The sequence below is a fragment of the Callorhinchus milii genome, unplaced genomic scaffold, assembly GCF_018977255.1.
Source record: "Callorhinchus milii isolate IMCB2004 unplaced genomic scaffold, IMCB_Cmil_1.0 Scaffold4, whole genome shotgun sequence".
In the NCBI taxonomy this organism is placed as follows: Eukaryota; Metazoa; Chordata; class Chondrichthyes; order Chimaeriformes; family Callorhinchidae; genus Callorhinchus; species Callorhinchus milii.
In genome coordinates this window covers 6,012,029-6,031,636 of record NW_024704745.1, presented here as the reverse complement: position 1 = coordinate 6,031,636, position 19,608 = coordinate 6,012,029, and the positions used below count along the sequence as shown (strand labels likewise).

Sequence of the window (19,608 nt, the reverse complement as noted above, 5' to 3'; positions counted from 1 at the left end):
CCAGGGACAGGTCTGTGAGTTAATCAGCAAGTCTGGGAGTTGGTTTATGACCTGGGAGTTGAGGAAGAGAGAGATAGAGAGAGAGTGGGGGTAAGAGAAAGTTACAGAACGAGAGAGGGAGAGGAGGATAGAGGGAGAGACACAGTGACAGGTGCAGGAAGAGATAGAGAGAGAAAGAGAGATAGGCAGAGAGAGAGAAAGGTGATGGACAGAGAAAGAGAAAAATCGTATGAAGGAGGAGAGAGAGAGTGTGAGGGAGAGAGCGAGGAAGTGGAACAAGACAGAGAGTTAATGAGGGAGAGAGAGATAGGGAAAGAGGTGAGAGGGAGAGAGAGAGGGATACAGAGAGGGAGATACAGTGACAAATACAGGAAAAGAGAGAGAGAGGCAGAGATGGACAGAAGGAGAAAGAAAGAGCGAGAGAGAGAGAGAAAGATTCTATGAGGTGAGGAGAGAGTATGAGCAAGAGAGAGAGAGAGCAGTGGGGGTGGTGGAGGGGGGAGAGAAGACAGAGAGCTTACGAGGGAGAGAAAGATAGGGAAAGGAGAGTGAGAGAGAGAGAGAGAGAGACGTACACACCCGGAGTGAGGCGGTGAGCTAGTGTGCCGGTATGTAAATCGCCTCATTAAAGACTGCCTGCGCTGAGACTGGGGAGTGTGATGGGCCATATAAAAGACCGCATCTATTATCTCCCGGTCCCAAATGGAGTGGGTGCCACTGTACCCGGCCTGGGTGGAGTGGTGGTGAGAGTAGGGCGTGAGGGTGGTGGCGGGGTGGTGGGGGGGGGGGAAAGCGTGGGAAAGCGCTGCAGCGTGAGAGGGGGTGTTTGGCGGAGTGGGTGTTGGGGCTGGGGGGGGAGGTGGGGGAGAGCTGCGGTGAGCCGCGGTGACAACGGGAGCCGGCCTGAATATTTTCCCATCCCTCGGCAGGCGATAATGTATTCCGTTTTAATTGTTATCAGAGAGAGAGGTGATGGCAGTGCGAGTCAGCCTGGGCTGACAGCCCCCATAATTTATACCTTCTCCCGTGCTACGTAGCGGTCTCTTTGTTTACCCGCCTGCCTCTCGTACACAGCTCATTAGCTCTCGCACTGGGTTGGCGGTGGCCGTCGTGGGGGTTGAGGGAGTTCAGGAGATGCTTTTATTTTGTGGGAAGCCTGTAGCTCAGTGGTTAGAGCACTCGCTTTGCAAGCGAGAGACCTGAGTTCAATTCCAGGTAGAGGGCGAAACCTTGGGCAAGTTTCCTTACTTCACACAGAGCCTAATAATAATCCCTCCAAAAAAACACAATAATACATTGGTCATTTTCAATCTACGACTGTTTGTGGGACATTGCTGTGTGCAATTGACTGCCGCGTTCGCCCACAAATATACAGTCAATTCACTTTACAGTATATTCTGTGAAGCGCTTTGGGACGTCCTCCCGACGTGAAAAGCGCTATATCAAATGCAAGGATTATTATTATTATTATTATTAAGCGTAATGACTGGAAGGTTTGTGCCTAATCAGCGCTGCTGCGCAGTTACGATATTAATCCTCGCATTTGATACAGCGCCTTATCACGTCGTCGAGACGTCTCAAAGGGCTTCACAGAATATATTGTGACTGTGCAGTGACTGTGTATTATTCTGGGCGAAACACGACAGCCAATTAGGCACAGCAGTGTCCCACAAACAGTCGTGGAGTGAAGTGACCAATTTTATTTGGGGATTTTTGGCCAGGACAACGGGAGAGTGAAACTCCCTTCTCTTTTCCAATAGCGCTGCAGGATCTTTAACCTCCACCTGGACAGGCAGACGGGACCTCAATTTAAGGTCTCATATAAGAAGGACTGAGCCTCCGACATGGCAATACCCACCCCATCACTGCATTGGAGTGTCAGTTGAAGCTGTGCGATTCCAAGCCTCGACGTGGGGCTTGATCCCACGACCTTCTGACTCAGAAACGAGAGCGCTTACCACTGAGCCGGGCTGACCCACCGGCTGATTGATTTCAGACAGACCTGAAAGGCAATATATCAACGGTAAATTGTTCAATAAAAAGAATGAATAACCCTTACACTTTATGCAGCGCCTTTCGCATCTGGAGGACGTCTCGAATCATCTCCTAGGGTGTACTCTAAAGCGTAGTGACTGTGTGTTTTGTAGGCGAACGCAATAAGCCAACTTGCACACAACGGCGTCACGCAAAAGTAATCATAATGATCCTCGCATTTGATATCGCACTTTTATCACGTCGTCGAGAGGTCTCAAAGCGCTTCACGGGATTATACTGTTAAGTGCGGTGACTGTGTAATTCGTGAGAGAAACGCGGCAGCCAATTGCACACAGCAGTGGCCCACAAACAGTCGTGGATTGAGTGAAGTGTAGCCAAGAAGTGGAACAGGCAAGTCTGAGAGCACTTTTAAATTTTACGACAAACCGACCGGGTTTTCTTGAGGCTGAGAAGTTGTGAGGATGCTCCTGGGGCTCCTTATAAACAAAACTAAGCCTCGTGTGAAGGCCTCGAACGGGTGAGACGTGTGGCTGATTACTGAGAGAGAAGGAGCGAGGCACAGCGAGGGTGAGCGCTGATCACACAGCACTCTCCTCAAGCTTGTGTCCTTCCTGAAACGTCTCAGCCTGAGGTCGTCTCCTCCGTAAGGCCTCAAATTCAGGTCGCTGGCATCTCGCTCAGAGGCAATGTTTAGACAAGTATAAAGAGAAGAGGCTGGACAGCAAACGCAGGCAGCAGTTGCTGTGATTTTAATTATTATTATTATTTCCGGAGTCCTGTAGTGTAGTGGTTAGAGCACTCGCTTGGCAACCGAGTGAGTGGACAACAGCAACAACAACAAAATTACATTTGTATAGGGCCACACTCCTCGGCTCATGTCAATGTCTTCACTCCTGCGGATTTCACCTCCTCAACCTCCCAGCCTCTCCCTCAGACTCACCGAACCAGTGCGCAATCTAGGCATCCAGTTCGATCCACAGCTGTCCTTCCTCCTCTACATCCGGTCCCTGGCCAGGACCCTCCTTCCTCCACCTCGGCCACATTGCCCGCCTCCGACCGTACCTTACCCCAAATCCAGCCGAAGCCCTCGTGCATGTGTTTGTCACCTCCCGCTTGGATTACTCAAACGCACTCCTCAAGATCCTCACACTTGTGTTCAAATCCCTTCGCTCCCTGGCACCTCCCTACCTCTCCGACTTCCTCATTCTTCAATCCACCACCCGGCGCCTCCGCTCGACTGGCACCGGCCTCCTGCTCGTCCCTCGCACCCTCTGCTCCACCATTGGAGGTCGTGCTTTCAGCCACTAAGCCCCGAAACTGTGGAACGCTCTCCCTCAACCCCTCCGCCCTTGCCCCCCCTCTCCCCCTTTTCAAGTCCTGCCTGAAAACCTTCCTTTTCGACTGCGCTTACGGTCACCTCCCTCTTTTGCTCGGAGTCAGGCTCCGAGACGCTAACCCTGCGTGGAGGGCGCTCTATAAGTACAAGTTGTTGTTGTTGTTATTGTTAGCTAACAAAAATCTATCGACCTCAGTCTCGGAAATTTTAATTGAATTGATCTGGAATTCACAGCTTTTTGGGGAGGGTTTCCAAGATTTCCACTATCCTTTGTGTGAAAGTGTATACTGCATAGGACGCACTGTAGAGTGCAATGACTGTGTATTTTGTCGGCGAACACGGCAGCCGATTTTGAGCACAGCGACGTCTCCCCACACACAGCCCTGAAGTGAGTGAAGCGATTCACAAAAGGCTGTGTTTTTGCCAATCGGAGGGACTTCTCTACAAGCGGAGGGAACTGTAAACGGAGGGAAATGATTTCAGTGTAAAAATCTCCTGTTTAAAGCGGCGTGGACCAGGGCTGTGTGTTTGGGGAGCTGTGCCTCTCTGACAAAGGAAATTGCTTCAGACGGGAAGCGAGGATATTCCCCTGGGACATGCCTGTCAGGCGGTGTGTTGGATCCACAGACTCGCAGCCCCGCTAATGAGCTTATCTTTCCTCACATGTGACCCGCACGGAATTATTAAAGCCAAAAATAAAAATAATTATCTTTCGCCTGCAGTCAACTTCGGCACCTGGAGGCATTGCTCAAAATCATGCTTTCTTTTTTTTTTAAAAAAAGCGTTAGAAAAAAATTCCGCTCGCTTATCCCAGCCCTCGCCCTCCCCCCACCCCCCACAATTTTTCTCTTGTATCTCTCTCTCTCTCCTCTTCTTACTCTCCTTTTGGCTCTCACTTTACAACTCTGTTCTCTCTCTTCTTTCTCCTGTCTCGTGCTCTCTCTCCCTCTCTCATACGTACGCTTTCTCTCTCTTCTTTCTCTGTCTTCTCTCTCTTCCTCCCCCTCCTCCCCTCATCTCTCTCCTGTGAATAGTGTGCATTCTGTAGCCAATTTGCACACAGCAACGTCCCCAAAACAGCCATGGAGTGAGTGACGGATTTTATTTAGGGGATTCTCGGCCAGGACAGCAGGAGAGAGAAACTCCCTTCCCTTTTCCAATAGCACCGCGGAATCTTTGACATCCACCTGAACAGGCAGACGAGACCTCGGTTTAACATCTCATCCAATATAGTCGCCTTCACACGGGGTAGCATCTCGGAGTCTCTCCCGGTGTCCTGGCCAACAATCCCCCAGATTAAACCATTCAGTCTCATCGTGGCCATTCGCGGAACATTGCTGCGAGCAAAATCGGCTGCCGAGTTCACCTGCAAAACACACAGTCACTACACTTTAGAACGTGTCTCGTAAGACACCCTCTCGATGTGATAGGCGTGTTACCAAACATAAGGGTTGTAAATAATAATAATAATCCTTGCATTTGATGTAGCCACTGATCACGTCGTCGAGAGGTCTCCCAAAGCGCTTCACAGTAAATTATATTTGCTGTGTATCGTGCGGACGAAACGCGGCAGCCAGTTGCACACAGCAGCGTGCCACAAACAGTCGTTATCTGCCACTCGACTAACAACCGGGTCCCTACTTACTGCTGGGTAAACAGAGGCGTGTGGAGTAAGGAAACTTACCTAAGGTTTCGCCCCGCCCGGGAATTGAACCCGGGTCCTCTCGCTTACGAGGCGAGCGCTCTAACCGCTACGCTACGGGACTCCACTTTACAGTAAGTCTCGTAAGACATCCTTCTGACGTGGTAGGCACGTTACCAAATGTGAGGGTTGTTGTTAAGAAATCGAGTGCAGCAGGGGTCGGGAGCAGTGACCTCTCTCTGCACGTGTTGGACCCGGGAGCTTTTTCCCGTGTCTTTGCCAGTCCTCCTCTCCCTCTGGCCTGGCTGTGAGCAGCGCGGGGTGTGAGCTGACACGAGGTGAGGCTCTCACGTCAGGGGGAAAGCCGTACTCTCTCTACCTCGGCCCCCTCTCCCGAGGCTTCCCTCACTGGCTAACGTTACACACAGACGATCACATTTCCCTTTGTCTCCTGTTAAAAGCGAATTGCAAAGTAACACACAGGAGAGAGCTGTGAGGGGGTAGGAGAGCGAGGGGAGAGTGAGAAGGTGGGGGGCAGTGGGTGGAGAGGGTGCAAAAAGAATCAGGGCCATCAAGGGGGAGAGCGCGGGGAGGAAAGGTGGGGGCGTGGGGTGGAATAGGGGCCAGTTAGGGTTTGCGTGGCTGCGGGGAGGGGGGGGGAATGGGCTTGTAATAATAATCATCGTTGCATTTGATAAAGCACCTTAGCAAATTGTTGAGATGTCTCAAAGCGCTTCACAGGATACACTGTAAAGTGGATTGACTGTGTTTTGTGAGCAAAATGAGGCAGCCAATTGCATACAGCGGCGTCCCACAAACAGTCGTGGATTGAGTGACCACATTTGTTTCGAATGGCTTATTACCCCCGGAAAGTGATTCGCCACCAATCGACTAACAACCGAGTTCCTATGTACTGCTGGGTAAACAGAGACGTCTGGAGTAAGGAAATTTGAGGTTTCCCAGGTCTTCTCGCTTGCGAGGCGAGCGCTCTAACCACTGTCGTGGGACTGTTTAATATCTACCTGAACAGGCCGCAGACGGTAACTTGTTTTAACGTCGTATCCGCAGGACGGAGTCCCTGCTAATGAAGCCCTTCACCTACTTCCTCCCCCCCCGCCCCCGCCCCCACCCAACACTGCACTGGAGCATCAGGCTGGACCGTGAGCTCAGGACCCCGGTGTGGGCGGGGCGGGTGGGGGGGTGGTGGTGGTGGTGTGGGGGTTTGACTGAGCCGGGGTGATTGCGTAATAATAATAATAATCCTCGGATTTGATACAGCCCCTTATATCATTGAGACGTCTCAAAGCACTTCACAGAACATACTGTAAAGTGAATTGACTGTGCATTTTGTGGGCGAAACGCAGCAGCCAATTGCGCACAGCAGCGTCCCACACACAGTCGTGGATTATACAGTTTGCAGGCGCAGTATAGCTATCAGATCAACTTGTAATGGAGCCTTTGAAGTGATGTGAGACAGAGCACACAGAGTGGAGGTGATGTTGAGCACAATGTGTGTATCCTGAGGGGCCTGGGATCAGTGTGTCATTACAGACATGATCCGCCATTGTGCAGGCAATGTAACAGACTCATTACACTACCTTTGTGTCTGTTCTGTAGCCTGTGGGGGAAAGCTATCTCTGAAACGCTTTTGTTCAGGGTTCAGAGGGCAGTCTGTGTCTATAGGCTGTGTAATGGCCTGAAAAAAGACCTGCTCTGTTACTTTACCTCAGTCAGGGGAACCATCGGCAAAGGGAGAGTGTGCTGGAGAGGGCACTTAGTCACCACGGGAGGAGATTCCCATTCTCTGCTCTCTCCCCATGGTGTCTGTGCTCGTTCCCCCACTGGAGCTCTCTACTCTCTACACCGCTTTTCGGGAAAGGGTTAATTGCTGTCACTGAATCATGGGTTTGGCATTGAGATAAGAGACAAGATGGCATTATCTTGTCCAGTAATTTGTTTTATAGAGAACCTCAGGTGAAGGGCCAAGGCCCCAGTGCCGAGGTCAACAGAGCAGGCGAGAGGCGTAGATAAAGACAGAGGCAGTCACTGAGGCCAACTTCGGGGGTTTAGGCACCTGGAGAGCGAGAGAGGTGAGGAGTCCTGTAGAGCGTAGGAGGAAGGGAAGAGCGAGGGACTCTCTCGCACTCACACCTTCTCACACTCACACTCTCACACTCACTTGCACTGTCTCTCACACACACTCTCTCCCACTCACACTCTCCCTCGCTTCTCACACACACTTCTCTCTTGCTCTCGCTCACTCTCACACTGTGTGCCAGGGCTGGCTCTGCCAGTGAATGCTGGCAGCCTCACAGGGGGTGAAGGAGAAAGGCTCACACACACACACACGCAATCTTTCTCTCTCGCTCTCTCAGCCACTTCGCTGCTCGCTGGTACTTTTGACAGCACCTTTTGTGCATTTGGCTGTCGCATAGCGCTGAGCAGCCGTGGGCGGCCTGGAGAGCAGGAATCACAGCCAAGGCTGGCTTTGTGTACAACACGCATACACCCTCCATCCTGACACCCTCCCTCACAGCCAACAGCACAGAACACCCTGGGCCGTTAGTGTGCGATCAGGGACATGTCTACTCAGTATTCATGGTGGCGGAGAGAGAGAGAGGGAGAGAGACTGAGAGGTGGAGGGGGGGAAGAGAGAAAGACACATACAGAGAAAGAAAGAGGGGGAGAGAAACACCAGAGAGAGAGAGAGAGACAGAGAGTCGGTGAGGGAGAGAGAAAGACAGAGAGGGAGAGAGAGAGACTCAGAGAGACAGTGGAAAGAAAGACAGATAAAGACTGAGGGAGAGAGAGTGAGACAAAGAGAGAAACAGAGAAAGGCGGAGGGAGGGAGAGAGAGAGAGAGAGAGAAAGAAAGTGTCTGAGAGAAGTGGAGAGATTAGTTTTTGCCATTTATGTTCTCACAAAGAAACTGAAAGAAGTGTTTTTTGTTTCCTCTTGCAGTTTCCATCCTTTTACTACCTTCCTCCTCTCCTGTTTCATCCTGATTCATCTCTTTCTTTCTCTCGCCTCTTTTGTCTCTCTTCATTCTCTCTCTCTCTCTCTCCTTTCTCTTTTCCTCCTCTCCTTTTTCTCTCCTCTTTCCCTCCCTGTCCTCCTCTCTTTCCTCCTTTGTCTCCCTCTCTTACCATTCTCTTCCCAACTCTCTCCTCCCTCTCTCTCCCCCACACCTCTCTGTCCTCTTACTCTTTCCTCCTCTCCTCTCTTTTTTTCCTCTCACCACTCTTTCTCTCTCTCCTCTTCTGTCTTCCTTTTTCTTTTCTTTCTTACTTCCTTCTCTCCCTCTCTTTCCCCCGTTCTCTCCCTCTCTTTTCGCTCTCTTTCTTTCTTCTTGCTCCCTCGCTCTCCTGTATTGAAGAGAGTGTCAAACCTCACAGCAATGTGTGTGTAGGTGTTGAGTGATGGAATCCTTGTATTTTGCACACAGCGCCTTATCACGTCATTGAAGCGTTTCAAAGTGCTTCACAGAATGTACCCTAAAGTATAGTGACTGTTTGTTGTGGGAATGCCCAATCCTCTCCCTCTCTCTCTCTCTCTCTCTTCATCCTCGATCCAGTTCTCAGGATGTCCACTATTTGACCTCTCGCCATAACCTCTGCTGTTTGACCCCCAGCTCCTGCCTGTGTGATTGACAAGACCCCCAGGGCAGGGGCAGTGCCAGAGCTGCGCCCTCCCCCAAACTGACCTCTGCCATCACCGGCTTTGTTCCTCTTGTGGGGTGGGGTGGCGGAGGAGGTTAGTAGGGTCTCCCCGGGGCTTAAATGGCTCCAAGGTGACAAGCTCAGCAATGGAACGCCAGAATGATCCATCCCTCTGTGATGGTCTCTAGTCCGGTCCCTGAGCTATCCCAAGGCACTGCTGATGACAGCACAGTCAGCGTGGCTCATCAGTAGGACTTGGAAGGAAGGCTAAGGCTAAGGTGTGGGGGTGGGTGGGGTAGTCGTTGGGTCACTAATTTCACTGATGTATTAGTTTTCACTTCCCAACAGTGCTCACCCTCCCTTTCCCTCTGCTCTCTTTCTCTCCCCCACTTTTCCTCTCTCAATTTCTCTCTCTATCTCTCCCCTCTCTCCTGCTCTCTCCCTTATTCCCTCCTGCTCTTTTTGTCTCTCACTATCTCTCGCTCGCTCTCCATCTTTCTCCCCATCTTTGTCTGGCTCTCAATCCCTCTCTATTTCTCTCTCTCCCCCTCTCATATATATATATATATATATATATATATATCACTCTCGCCCTCTCTCTCTTGCCCTTCTTCGTCTCTGTCTCTCTCTATCTATATAATAATAATAATCCTTGCATATGATATAGCTCCTTATCACATCTTCGAGATGTCTCAAAAGCACTTCACAGTATATAATGTAAAGTGAACTGATTATATTTTGTGGGCGAAATGCGGCAGCCAATTGCGCACAGCAGCGTCCCACAAACAGTCATGGATTGAGAGACTCATTTTTTGATTTTTTAAGGAATTATTACTCCCGGGAAAACAATCCGCCAATCGACTAACAACTGGGTTCCTATTTACTGCCCGGTAAACAGAGGTGTGCGGAGTAAGGAAACTTGCCAAGGTTTTGTCCTGCCCGAGAATCAAACCCAGGTCTCTCGCTTGCGAAGCAAGTGCACTAACCACCGAGCTACAGGACTCCATATATAACAAACCAACAACAAATTATGTTTGAATAGTGCCTTTCATATCCCAAGCTGCTGTATATAATAATAATACTTGCATTTGATGGATATATCCTGTCTTGAAGACGTCTCAAAGTGCTTCACAGATTATATTGTAAAGTGGAGTGACTGTATTTTATGAGCTAAATGCAGCAGCCAATTCAACCCCCCACCCCCACGGCCCTCTCTCTCTACTCTCTCTCTCTCTATGTATATACAAATTATATATACAGTCTTGCCCTCTCTCTGTCTCTCTCTCTATCTCTCTCTGTATACATTATTATATCTCCATCTCTCTCACGCTCTCTCCCTCCTTCTCTCCCTCTCTCTCCATCTCTCTGTGAAGCACACTCTATTACATATTCCCTGATACCATCTGTTGTGTATTAGACTGACAGACAGAGCTGGCTCCTATACCACTGTTCTGTCAACAACAAAAGCAGCTGATGGAGAGCTTTGCTGTCCCGCTGACTGCTGATTGTATGTAAATGTGTGTTGTGTGGTGTACGGTGTGAAGCTGCTTCTCCCCCTCTGTCGGCTTGGCTTGATGAGCAGGTACAAGAGACTGTGGGGTCAGCCTGTGCCTCACTGCCGTGTTATTCCACACAGTTGCTTACAAGGCTTCCTGTGGTTGTTTTACATGATCTCCTAAACGAAGCAGCGAAATAGAGGCCAACTGATGGGGCACTGGATACCCAGCCAGGCTCTCCGTCACTGTATCTCTGTCACTGTATCTCACACTGACTCTCTGTCCCTGTGTCTCACTGTGTGGCTCTGTGTCTGTCACTGTGTCTCTCACTGGCTTGCACTGGGGGGGAGGTGGGGGAATGGAACGGATGGGAGATCCAGCATAGTCACGATGGGCCGAATGGCCTCACTTTGCACTGTGAATTTTATAGGTTCCACATATAGCATTAATAATAATCCTTACATTTGATATAGCGCCTTTCACATCGGGAGGACACCTCAAAGCACTTCACAGGAATTTGCTGTAAAGTGTAGTGACTGTCGCGCTCTGGGACGCTACCCTGCCTGAGGGGCGCTATATAAATGCAAGTTGTTGTTGTTTGTTTGCCGAGTGCAGATGACTGAGCCAATTGTGTTATGAAGCAGATAGTTTCTGGTACCTGTCATCCAGGTAGTGAGGGCTCAAACCCATGTGGGTCAAACAACAATCTAATGACTATCTTCCCTGGGTGGTGGGGTGTGGGGATCTCACTTAGAGCTGAACTAGCTCCAAGGTGACATGTTTGGCAATGGAACATCAGAATCGAGCCGGCCCTCTGTGATGGTCTCTACCCCAGGTTCCTGACCAGGCAGGTCCACAGTATTCCAGGGCACTGCTGATGACAGCCCAGCCCAGCTGGCTCATCGGCAGGACCTGGAAGGGAAGACCAGTTACTGGGGGCAGGGAATCCTCCCACTCAGCTGTTAACCCTGCAAGCCAAAGCCCTAATGGATAGGATGGTCCTAGCTGGACAAGCAGCGTGAAAGCTTGCCAGTCAGTGCTCTCAATGGCAAGGCTTGAACTCACGTAGATTAAGTTGTGCGGTTTTAGCTGGTTAAATTCCAGCAGTAGACAAGTCTTGGCTCCTGTCAATCTGCACTTAATACTTTCTGGGACTAGGTAAGCAGGTTTCTCATGGGAAAGAGTATGCATTCCATTCCAGACAAACGGAAACCAACACATGTGAACTCTCAGTCTGGGTTCGGATACTCTTAATCACGGCGATGGGTTTCCGTGTGTGTCAGGCCCGGCTGACCCCAAAACACAGTAATAATAATCTTTGCATTTGATATTGGAGTCCTGTAGCTCAGTGGTTAGAACGCTCTCCTCGCAAGCGAGAGACCCGGGTTCGATTCCCGACAGGGCGAAACGTTGGGCAAGATTCCTTACTCCGCACGCCACTGTTTACCTAGCAGTAAGTAGGAACCCGGTTGTTAGTCGAATGGATCGCTTTTCCAAAAAAAAATTGGTCACTCAATCCACGACTGTTTGTGAGACACTGCTGTGAGCAATTGGCTGCCGCGTTTCGCCCACAAAATATATGGTCAATTCACTTTACAGTCTATCCTGTGAAGCGCTTTGAGACACCCCGTGATAAGGCGCTATATCAAATGCAAGGATTATTATGATATTGCCAGAGGATAGTCACCAGTTGGCCGTTCCAACAGCCGACAAGCGCGGGTTCGACCCCTCATTAGGTGGATGGCATGTCCCAGGAACTCCCTGCGAGCTTCCCGGTGGTCAACACAGCTCAACGTGAAAATGTGTGAGAGCATTGCCACCATCTTCCTGCCCGCAGCTCAGGCACACGTCTCTGCCCATTGAGCAATGGTTCCATCAATTGGAGGTGCGGTGTTTTAAGTGCTTGCCTCTCTGCAAGCTGGATGTATGAATGCGGACTCCAGGTGAGGTGAAGAAAAGCAGCCTGGGTCACAGAGAGAGGGGAGGGGGTGGATGTGAGGGACACGCACAACAGAGCTGAGGACAAAACCTCAGGCTCCGCACAGTAAATCTGTGAAGCGCTTTGAGAAATTTCCATAAGGCACCATATCAAATGTAAAGATTATTTACTTATTAATCTGACCAGCTTGCGTGCAGTATATCCAGGACAGTAGCTTGACTGTCTCTTATCTGTTGCTCCCTCTGTCTCACTGTCTGTCTGTTTATGTTTCTTTCCCTGTCTGTCTGTCTGTCTGTCTGCCTCTTTCTCTGTATGTCTGTCTCTCTCTATCTGTGTTTCTCTATGTCTGTCGATCTCTTCTTTCCGTCTCTCTCTCTCTGTGTCTGACTGTCAGAAAGCGATGCTGAGTGTCTGATGGGATGGGGGTTTGGGGGGGCTGCCCCTGGGGGTGATTGTGCTGCGCATGGGGAGTGTGTGAGCTCGGGGAGCTGAGGCGAGGGTTGCCCAGGTCAGGCTAATCCTCTAATTACAGCCTCACAGATGGTGTTTGTATCCAGCTCAGCCTCGTCCACACACTCATACATTTGCATCATTCCGTGCTGCCGGTGGACTCGCGCGCGTGTGTGTGTGTGTCTGACTGTGCGTGTCTGATTATGTGTGTGTGTGTGTGTGTGTGTCTGACTGTTGGGGTTTGATTGTGTGTGTGACTGTGTGTGTGTCTTTGTGTGTATGTGAACTTTGTGTGTGTGTATGTGTGTCTGACCGTGTGTGTGAGAGACCGCGTGTGTGTGTGTGTGGTGTGTGAATATGGCGGTGTTTAGACACTTGGATGTTTACAGTGACTTTACCAGTTGAAATATCTCAGCAAAGTGTTTCTCAGTAATTACTGACAAGTGTGCTTGTGTTTTGCATTTTGCACAGAGTTCCACAAGCAGCCATGAAGTGAACAAGCGGTTCATTTACCTCATTGGTCTCTCACTTCATTGCTGTTTGTGGGACATCATTGTGTGCAAACTATCTGTGAAGTGAAGTTCCGTAGCGCAGTGGTTAGAGCGCTCGGCTCGCAAGTGAGAGGACCCGGGTTCGATTCCCAGCCGTGACGAAACTTTAGGCAAGTTTCCTTACTCCACACACCTCTGTTTACCTCGCAGAATGTAGGAACCCAGTCGATTGGCGGATCACTTTCCAGGGGTAATAACCCGACAAAAAAAAAAGCAATAATAATAACATGGTCACTCAATCCACAACTATTTGTGGGACACTGAGGTGCGCGATTGGCTACCACATTTCGCCCACAAAATATTCAGTCACTCCACTTTACAGTATATCCTGTGAAGCGCTTAGAGACGTCTCAATGATATGATAAGGCGCTATAGCAAATGCAAGGATTATTATTATTTTAGGACCGCCCGCTCAGCACGTTTCACCTTTCCCTCAGTCCACTCCGCCTCTCTCGCTCTCTCTCTCTCTGCGCCTCTCTTTGTCTCTCTTTTCTCTCTCTCCCTCCCTCTCCGCCCCGCTCTCCGTCTCCCACGAAGCTCTGATCGAACTCCTGCCCTCTAATCTTCTCTGAACGGCTCTGTCTCAGCACATACTTGTGGAGTTGATGGCTCTGCGCTCTCTACTTAAGCACTTCGTCCAGATACCACTCAGCGCAGCAAATTACAGAGTTCAGCACTGCAGTGTCCTTGCCCTGACTGAGAGAGAAAGATTCCTTGTCTCCAGCCCAGACTCGCAGAGTCAGGTCAAGCCCCACAATGAGCTCATGGTCTGGGGCTGACCCTCCAGAGCAATGCTGAGACCTTAAATCCAGCTCCACAGTAAAATCCCGTGAAGCGCTTTGACCTGAAAGGCACTGTGTCAAATAAAGGGATTATTATTATTATTATGATTATTAAGAATGAGAGCTTTGATTATTTTATATAGTACACGTCTGCCTGTCCAGGTGGACGTTAAAGATCCTGCGACCTATTGCGAAAGAGAAGGGAGTTTCTCTTCTCTCCCATTGTCCTGCCCGACAATCTTCCCGGATAAAATTGGTCACTCACTCCATGGCTGTTTCTGGGACACTGCTGTGTGCAAACTGGCTGCCACATTTGCCTAGGCTCCTCTCTCCCTCGCTCTATTTCTCTCTCTTTGTCTTTTGCGCTCTCTATCTCTCCCTCTTATGTCTTGTTCTCTCATTTGCCCCCGCACCCCCACCCCCAACCGCTCCCTCTCTCTCTCTCTCTTTCTCCCTCAGCTCCAGGCTTCCCAGTATTGGTGATTCTTTGATACTGTTCCTGGGATTTTCTGATCGACATTCCTAGGAATTATTTAAATTCAAGGGAGACATGAAGGGGGAGGGGTTTTTCCCCCCCCAGGGGATGAGAGGTGTCCAGATTTGGAGCAGCATTGCTTTGTGTGCCTGACTGTGTGTGTTGTTTGGGATGAGCTAAGAGGTGTGTTGTTTGGTGATTATCTAGTGTTTCATTCTGAGATGGTAATAAATAAACCTTCCAATTCATGCAGTGCCTTATCCCATCGGTAAAACATCTCAAAGCGATTCACAGAATATATTGTAAAGTGAATTCACTGTGTATTTTGCATATGGGCGAAATACAGTCACCTTACCAGCTCGGTTATGATGAGAGACCATCACAGAGGGGGGACTCGATTCTCACAATCTGTTTAACAAACATATCTTCACCTTGGAGCCAACTCAGCTCCAGGGAGATGCCCACGTATCCAATTTTTGGGGGAGGGGGGTGTCAGCCGGGTGTCTGATACGTGCGGAAACCCATCACTTTGCTTAAGCCATATCCAAACCAAACTGAGAATCCCATGCATCCCACCTACACATGGAAATTCCAGAGATAGCTTGTTGGAACGGAATGCGCACTCCCTCCCTGGAGGGATGCATCCTACTTACCTCCTAATTCCCGACAATATGTGGAGTCCTGTGGTTAGAGCACTCGCCTCTCAAACGAGAAGACCTGGGCTCAATTCCCCGGGCAGGGTGATGAGTTCGGCAAGTTTCCTTACGCCTCTGTTTTACCTGGCAGTAAGTAGGAACCCGGTTGCTGGTCGATGGGCGGATCGCTTTCCGGGAGTAATAATTCCTTCAAAATAATAATCAATAAATATTAAGAAAAAATGTGGTCACTCAATCCACGACTGTTTGTGGGACACTGCTGTGCGCAATTGGCTGCCGCGTTTCACCCATCAAAGTACACAGTCAATTCACTTTATAGTACATCCTGTGAAGCGCTTTGAGACATCTTGAAGACATGATAAGGCGCTATATCAAATGAAAGGATTATTATTATAATTATTAAGTAAACACAAGTCCACTGTGTGTCCCACCTGATGGCTGTAACTGGCCAGCATCTATTAAGTAAACACATCGACCTAATCTAATTAAACCTTGCCCTCCAATTAGTCGTCTCTGCTGACCGCAAACACTAATGATTTGTAGCTTTTAATTGACTCTCATTAAGGCCTGATACCAGCCAGCAATCTGTCACCTTTAGAAAGTCACTGAGGGCAAGAGAGAGAATGCCTGACATTTGCCAGTGATAGCTTGGAGTCAAGACATTGAGACATTATCAAAGGCTCTGTTTAGCCAGCAGAAGGTAGGACTCGGTTGCTAGTCGATTGGCGGATTGCTTTCTGGTAGTAATAATGGCTCAAAAAAAAATTCTGTGATGCGCTTTGAGACGTCTCAATGACATGATAAGGCACTATAGCAAATGTAAGGATTGTTATTTATTATTAAAGCGCTTGACAGAATATATCGTAGATTGACTGTATATTTTGTAGGCGGAATGCGGCGGCCAATTGCGCGCAGCAGCGTCCGAAAAACAGTCGTGACTTGAGTGACAACATTTTTGTTTTGGGAAGGGATTATTAGCCCCTCCGGAAAACAATCTGCCAAGCGACTATATTGTAGATTACACCTGGCATCGATTCCCCGTGAGGCACTTTGAGTCGTTTGACATTACAGATTTTGGAACAAATTCTTTCAATCAAATCTGAGACATTTGAGCTTTGAAAATGTCAAGTTTGTAAGTGGCATCGCAGAGGGCAGCTTGATAGGATGTTCAGCGTGATTGAGAAAAGAAATCCAGAACAGTACGCTCAGAGACACTGAGACTGGGACACACACACAGGTCAAAATAAGGCATTAGGGAAAGCATTGCATTGTCAGAGGTGCCGTGGAGTCCTGTGGCTCAGTGGTTAGAGCACTCGCTTTGCAAGCGAGAGACCTGAGTTCAATTCCAGGCAGAGGGCGAAACCTTGGGCAAGTTTCCTTACTCCACACAGAGCCTAATAATAATCCCTCCAAAACTAAAAACAATAATAAAATTGGTCATTTTCAATCTACGACTGTTTGTGGGACATTGCTGTGCGCAATTGGCTGCCGCGTTTGCCCACAAATATACAGTCAATTCACTTTACAGTGTATTCTGTGAAGCGCTTTGGGACGTCCTCCCGACGTGAAAAGCGCTATATCAAATGCAAGGATTATTATTATTATTATTATTATTACCAGTCGCTGCAATTTAAAGTATATCCTATGCAGTGCTGAGAGCCATCCACCTGAAGTGAAACAACGATAACAACAAAATTACATTGGTAAAGCACCTTTCACGTCGGGAGGACGTCCCAAGGCGCTGGATCAAATAAGACCTAATACTGTTGATGTTGTGGTGGACGGTTTTGCCGAACTGTCTCACGGTGAAGAGAAATGGAGCCCTTTGCACTGTCAGTTGAACAGGTTAAGGATTTAGCACGAGATGGAATGAGTGCCAATCAATTGCCTGGGCTTATTGGGCTCCAGGGAGAGCGATCGTGTTCATAGAGCTGTGCTCCCGATCAATGCCAGGCTCCATTAGCAAATCCTGCTCGGAGAGACGTGTGTGGGGGAGGGGAACACACCTGGGATGAGACCAGAGAGAACATAGGAACAGGAGGAGGCCATTCAGCCCTCGAGCCTATTCCGCCATTCTGTTATATCACAGCTGATCTGTACCTGAACTCCAATTACCCGCCTTAGCCCCATATCTGCCACTCTTTGCCCACAAGTATACAGTCAATTCACTTCATAGTATATTCTGTGAAGGGCTTTGAGACGGCTCGAAGATGTGAAAAGCGCTGTATCAAATGCAAGGATTATTATTATTTATTTATCTCTTAACTCTTGAAACATTAACCTAACAAAAATGTATCCAGCTCAGTATTGAAAACGTGAACGGATCCAGCATCCACGGCCTTTGGGGGGACAGAGTTCTAGATTTCCACTACCCCTTGTGTGAAACAACATGGATTTGGTGGTGTCTTATCAAGTCAGAGTGTAGTGATTGTTTTTTTGTGATCAAGTTGCTGTTTGCTACAACGCACGACAGTGTTTCGCTCGTAAAATACAGTCAATCCACTTTACAGTGTATCCTGTGAAGCGCTTTGAGAAGTCTGAGTGATGTGATGAAGTGCTATATCAAATGCCAGGATTATTATTATGAGGAGGATGGCCCCAATAGTCAGATAGGGGGAAGGAACTGAGGCCACAGGCCCAGGCCCATCGACGCTGCCCCCAAATAAATGTCGCCAGGAGAAATCTGACCTCTGACTGTTGACTTCCCCACCTGCCACCATATATCATCCCAGCCACTTTCCAATTCCGTGCCTTAATGAGGATCAAAATTCCTTGACCTCCGAGGAGTCTTTGGAATTCAGGGGTGGGGAAGCAAGCCATTCGTCTCCTGATCTTTTCTCCATCGCACGCTGCCTTTTTCCTTCCCCTCTCTTTAATCCGCTCTCCCATACATCGTTCCCTTCCCCCACTTCCACTCTCCCCCACCCTCGCTCGCACCTTGCATTTAATGTCACACCATTGAGACTTCTCAAAGCACCTCGCAGGATTATACTGTGATGTGGAGTGACTGTGTATTTTGTGGGCGAAACGAGGCAGACAGTTTGCACGCAGCAGTGTCCCACAAACAGCCATGGAGTGAGTGAGCAGTTTTTTTTCATTTGGGGGATTGCTGGACAGGACACCGGGAGACAGAAACTCCCTTCTCTTTTCCAATAGCGCCACTGGATCTTTAACGTCCACCTGAACAGGCGGACTGGACCTCGAACTGAAGTCTGATCCGTAGGACGTCACCTCCGACAATGCATCACTCCCCCAGCGCTGCACTGGAGCATCAATTTGGACTGTGCGATTCCAAGTCCTGACGTGGAGCTTCAAATCACAACCTTCAGAGACGAGAGTGTTAGCACTGCGCCAGGCTGACACACAGCCTGGCTGGCTATAGATCAGTTGGCTGTAGATCAGTTTCCCCAGGATTATATCACAACAAGTGTGACATTCCTCACTCTCTGGGTGGTCTGTGCGTGTTTTTGCTCTGGCATGGCATGATGCGGTGTAGCACGGCTCGGCTTGGTGGGTGCAGTGGTGTCGTGTGGCGCAGTGTGAGATGGCTTGGGGTGGAGTGACGAGGGGAGACGGCAGAAGGGAATCTTCAGTGTTTGATGCACAGACGAGTTGGGATAAGAGTTTGGGATATTCGCAGTGGGACGCGTGATGTGAATTTTTTTTCGAGAGCAGAAAACAAATCATGAAAAACATCTATTGTTCTTTTCTCTTTCTTTCTCTTTCTTTCTTTCTCTCTTTCTCTCTTTCTTTCTTTCTTTCTGTTTTTCTCTCTCTCTCTCTCTCTTTCTTTCTTTCCATCTTTTTCTCTCTCTCTCTCTCTCTCTCTCTCTCTATCTTTCTCCGTACCCAGCCAGGCATGCAGTGATTGACATTTCTGGAGCGCGCTGATGGGAATGAATGGTGTTGAGGGTAGCATCAGTGTTGGTTGGCTATTGGAGTGGGAGGGGGGGGAGTGGAGGAGGGGAGGCTGCCGTGTCTATGTTAGCCTTGGCCTGGCTGGTTGCCAGGCTGCCTGGGCACTCAGCCACTCTTCACTTTCACAGCGCAGGCAAAATGCCCAGCTCATAAACCTCTTACCAGTCTCTTGCCAAGCAGGCACGGCTCACACAGCAGGTGACCTGGCACCTCTCTCTCTGTCAGCTTCCCTTCTGTGCTCCTCCTCCGAGGTCTCACCTTCGAGCTCGGCACCACATGTGGAGAGAGGTTTCTGTGCAGAGGTGAGGTTGACAAGAGACACCACCTCCCACCCATCCTTGCCCAGCTCCACTGGCTCCCCATCCCTTAGAGCAGCGAGTTTAAAATCCTCGTCCTCACTATTAAAGCCCTCAACGACCTTGCTCTTCTGCAACCTCCTACCAATCTGTCCGCTCCTTCCGACTTGAGCCTTTCTGCCCACCCTCTGGAACTCCAGCCTGGAGGCCATCAGCCTCGCTCCCTCCCTTCAAGGCCTGTCTTAAGACCTTCCCATTTGACCATGCTGTCGGGCGCCCTCCCACCCCCCTACCCTCCACCCCTCTTGATTCCAATCTCCAGCTTGGGTACAAACACATAACTGTCCTCCCACTCAGCTCCTGTTAACACTGCAAGCCAAAGCCCTAAAGGGTAGGTTGGTGCTAGCTGAGGA

The 19,608-nt window shown here is 49.4% G+C and overlaps 1 protein-coding gene and 1 non-coding gene across 4 annotated transcripts in view; one reads left to right on the top strand and one right to left on the bottom strand.

The window, feature by feature from the left end:
• robo1 (roundabout, axon guidance receptor, homolog 1 (Drosophila)) overlaps positions 1–19,608 on the top strand; it is a 92,657-nt gene that overhangs the window by 6,467 nt on the left and 66,582 nt on the right. The window lies entirely within an intron of this gene.
• Positions 5,024–5,097, bottom strand: trnat-cgu. Its single transcript has one exon. It is a non-coding gene; the product is annotated as a tRNA-Thr (tRNA).